The sequence below is a fragment of the Eriocheir sinensis genome, chromosome 16, assembly GCF_024679095.1.
Source record: "Eriocheir sinensis breed Jianghai 21 chromosome 16, ASM2467909v1, whole genome shotgun sequence".
In the NCBI taxonomy this organism is placed as follows: domain Eukaryota; kingdom Metazoa; phylum Arthropoda; class Malacostraca; order Decapoda; family Varunidae; genus Eriocheir; species Eriocheir sinensis.
In genome coordinates, this window is record NC_066524.1 from 6789652 (window position 1) to 6794588 (window position 4937).

General features: G+C 39.0%; 1 long non-coding RNA gene across 1 annotated transcript; it reads right to left on the reverse strand.

Moving 5' to 3' along the window:
- Positions 1–340: 340 nt before the first annotated feature.
- On the reverse strand, positions 341–4130 carry LOC126999603 (uncharacterized). Its single transcript, XR_007753464.1, has 3 exons — positions 3862–4130; positions 2415–2530; positions 341–1278 (listed from the first exon to the last, which is right to left on the reverse strand). It is a non-coding gene; the product is annotated as an uncharacterized LOC126999603 (long non-coding RNA).
- Positions 4131–4937: the final 807 nt, after the last annotated feature.

The window sequence follows — 4937 nt, forward strand, 5'->3', positions numbered from 1 at the left end:
ACAGACTACATAAAATGCAAATATATCGGTGCCTAAAGGTGTTATAAGCTAATGATGGTATATATATATATATATATATATATATATATATATATATATATATATATATATATATATATATATATATATATATATATATATATATATATATATATATATATATATATATATATATATATATATATATATATATATATATATATATATATATATATATATATATATATATATATATATATATATATATATATATATATATATATATATATATATATATATATATATATATATATATATATATATATATATATATATATATATAAAACTGTCTGCCCTAATGTCCCTCCCACTTTTGAAGTCCAAATGACGCCCCTGATTGTAACAACGTATCTTGTAACACCCAAAACTAGGTGTCGGTGCAAATCTCCTCATTTAACACCGAGAAATTAATCTAGGCTCTAGGGAACTCACAAAAATTCAAGTTAGAGAGTGCTGGCTGTGGAGATTGAACCAGTGACCCTCGACATACAAACCCATGTCTCTATCAGTCGAGCCAATAAAGGTAAAGGTAAAGTTGGGGCATACGCTGAAGCAGCGCGTGGCTTCGGTGCTCATCTCCGTAACATTGGCCCTTGAGCCTGTGGTGGGAGGGAGCCCATTACCCCGGGACACAGGGCCAGTATGACATCCGGGTTACCACAGTTTCCTCAGGTTTCCCCAGGTAGCCATTTATCGACCAGCCCGAGAGGGAGGATGATCAGCTCGGTGAGCTGCACGCCGACTGCCCGGGCCGGGATTCGAACCCGGGCCCGCGTAGAAACCAGGCATGCTGACCACTAGACCACGGAGGCGTATTGGAGCCCAATCTCAAGTGAACCCACTCACAAAGGCACACAATTTTTTTTTCTGGTAAATTTTGTGCTTTGAATGAATTTGCTAACCATTTCTGTCGAAAAACAGCAGATATTTTTTTCCACCCTTTCCACAAAATCATAGCCTAGAGGCAGTAATATTCAGCCCCAGCATAAAAAAATTATACTGCTGCCCTATGAAAGGCATCTCTTAACTCCGATGAAGTAGGTGGTGACTGGTGGAGCAGCTTCATTGTCATCCCTTGCAGTGGCAGGTGTCACTGAGCCAGCAGATGATGAAGCAGTGGCTGGTGTCATAGGGCCAGCAGATGTTGAAGCAGTGGCTGTTGCCGGAGCAGCTGATGGTATCTTTTCCACAAGTAATGAAAAATGTGCTGGGATGGTCTCTAGCAATACAGCAGCGGGGCTGAAAAAAAGCGTCATATATTAGTCATGATTAATGCATGTAACTTAACCCCTTAACTGCGGATATCCTACAAGAAAACATCACCAAACTACAGAAATGGAACAAAAAGTGGCTGCTACAATTCAATGAATAAAATGTAGTCCTACACCTTGGGAGGGGATATCCAGCATACCAATACCACATGGGAAACACTTCACTATCCACCGCAGAGGCAGAGAAAGACCTGGACTACTATGTAACTAGGCTACCAGTGAAAGCCAAATCCATGTCATTCGTAGCGGACGGGTTAAATAAGTACGTAGTTGAAGAAAAAGGGTCTTAAAGGTGAAATATTACTTATTAACAGAAATAATCCACTATTTGTTATTGGTTGTAATTGACTGATAAAGTGTGTATCTACAAAGAATATGAATTTAAGAGTGATTAATAAATTGTTTTAATGAGAATATAAAAGTTTTTGCCAAAAACATACAGGCCAGTCAATATTTCACTGCTGCTTGACTGCTGCTGCTGTTGCTGCTGTCCTATCCCTAGCACATCATCAGCTGTGTCAATGCTGAATGGCTCTGGTACCCCTTCAAATACATGAGACGAGCAGCCTATGATGTCATACACCAGTTTATCTACCACAGTTAATGTCATAATTAGGTAGGCGCCTGCGTATCTGTGGTGCCACACGTGTGGGGCACTCAGGTGCTGGGGGAAATGTCATTGTTATGAAAGGGCAAGGGTAAACCAGTGTATGCTGTGAGGCCTTGGTGTGGAAGTTCCTTATCTGAACTGTGCAGCTAATCCCCCTTACAGTGAGGGCAGTGAGGGCCTTTTTTACTCCCTCAGGGGCTGTGCAGCTGAGAGAGTGGTGTACATAAGTGTGAATGTGTGAGTGAGTGTGTGCCTGTCTTGGCTAAAACCCTTCACTGGGGTAAGACAGCCTAGGTATTTAGATAGATTGATAGTCATTGACAGATGAAAATTAAACAAAAATTCTATATCAAATATGCAGTTCACTGCTATGAACTTATTAACTTTAAACTGAAATAAAGGCATTGTGGCCAGTATAGCTGCATTCTGTGAACACATAAAAAACTAACTAATATAAGTTTTACATTTAAAGACATAACAACTAAAAAAAATACCAGTCTGCCGCTGCTCATTCTTGCACTTGGCAATGCGAGGCTTTGATTTTTGTTGTACGTTGTACCAACGCCTCTCACAGTCATCCTGCGTACGGGGTCCACTCCCAGGGAAGGCACTGTCAGGGTAGAAATGTTAAGCAAGTTTCTTAATCGTTTCACTATGGCATGCTATTTATTTCCCATACCTTCTCCAATAACATTTAATACGTGCTGTGATGGAACGCTAAATCAGTACCGGTATTTTATTTACATGCATCATAAGACATTAACTTTTTAGTTGTTATGAACATGGCTATAAATACTACTTTTCATTACCTACTTTTCTAAAATGCTTTTCTCTAAGTAGGATGATATTACACAATACAGCTATACAAAAAAATTCAAAGCATTAATCTTAATTCCATTCTTTCTAACCTAACATTATATCACCAGAAACTGTTTGACCAATGCTATCAAAATAATATTTTAATCCTACTTTACCATTCATCAAATCTACCTATTCCGACATAGTCTTAACATAAAATGCCCCCCCCCCAAAAAAAAAAAAATCTAAATAAGGAATAAATAAAATAACAGGTAAATATGACTTGACTCTCTTATACTAACCCCCTTTCCACCCTAACAAACTTGGGGACCTACCATGTTAGGTTAGGACGTGTTAGGTAGGACAGGTTTAGCAGGAGTTGGTTTAGTTATGTTAGATTGTTGAGGGAGTGGGGGTTGCAGCAGAAATGGTCATGATGATGCTATTCATGTGAAGCAGTAGGAAAAAGTATGTTATGTTTGGAAACTCTGTGGTTGTGTTCGTATACAAAAATACCCATTTGACGAGGTTAAGTTAGTTTGCAAGTTACTTGAATCATGAATATGTGAATATGTAACAAAAAAATAAAAGCGTTAACCTTAATTTCATTATCTTGAGTACATTCCAATCTAACATTATATCACCATAATCTGTTTGACCAATGCTATAAATATGCTATTTTAATCTTACTTTACCATTCTCACGAAACCTACCTATTCCCATATAGTCTTGACATAAAGTACTTGTAAAAGTGTCCATAGGCTGGCATGCCTAGCATCCCTCCCCCCCCAAATAAATAAAAAAATAATAAACAAATAAAAATAAATAAAGAATGAAAAAAGGGCAAATATGCCTTAACTATCTATACCAACCCCCTCTTCCCCCCCAACAAACTTGGCATGTTAAGTTAGGATGTGTTCGGTAGGACGGGGCAGGTTTGGCATGTTTAGGTTTAGTTATGTTAGGTTGTTGAGGGAGAGGGGGTTGTGGCAGAAATGGTCATAATGAAACTATTCAGATACGGAATGAAAAGGTATGTTCTGTTTGGAAGGTCAGTGGTTGTGTTATTGTGCAAAAAATACCCAATTGATTAGGTTAGGTTAGTTTGTAAGCTAATTGAACCATGAATATGTGATTACTAACCTTGTTACAGCTTCTGCCACTTCAGTCCACGCTCTCTTCTTATCCTCAGGGGTGATACTCTTCCCATAACACCCTCTGATTATACGTCTTTTTTCCTGAATTTGATGTAAGAAGACCGTTTCATCTGGCGACCAATTAAACTTACTCCTTTTCTGCGCTGGTTCTCCGGCCCGTAGATGTGCTCATTGGGGCAGATGACGTGGTTATGGTGCGGTAATCTCAGCAGAGCAAGTTGTGACGCAGGAGGGGAGATAAGGGTATTGACGAGTGACGAAGTAAAAGCAGCCTTTGGAGGCTGCTTCTATCTGCCACAAAACTCAATATTTTCTTGTGTTTGCCATTTATTATGTTTTTGTTGTACATTTATACATGTTTTCTTTATTTTTCTTTTGAAATATTTACTTAATTCATGTCGGATGTTTACGTTTTGCACGGAGGCGTCCTTAGCAACGAGCCCGCCATAAAGAAGAAGATAATAGTAGCCAGGATTTGCTAATACTTACACTCAAAGTTGACGAGGATAGCTTTTACTCTTAATAAATTGAAACTATTAACTTTGATAGTAACTTTAAGGGTAAAAAATAATAGCTCGTGAAGATACGGGCCCAGCACATCTTCCCCAAACAGCCAGCTGGGAGCCAGCAGCCAGTGAGCTCTGGGAAATTAAATGAAAAACAGTTTGTGTCTACACAAACAAGTGTCACCAACCCACGCAACGCCCTCATACGTTACCATAATTTGGTTACCAGCTGTTCGAATGTGCCGTAAGGTGACATGAGTTTACTATTAACCTTACGATTAGCCACTGCCTCAGTATAGGCACTCAGTAACCCACGTAGCCGGTGAAATGGGTGTGTCAAGGCGGTCTGCTTACGACCTAGAGAGGCGGTAGCGCTCAGAGGGTAGTGGCAGACTTCAAACAAGTCTGCGTGCTTCTTTTTAAGAACGTAAGAACATAAGAAACTAGGAGTTTGCAAGAAGCCGGTAAGCCTGTACAAGGCAGCTCCTTTGAACCTAAGCTCCTGTGAATCTAACCCCACCTAATATCATTATCCATGAATTTATCTAATTTATTT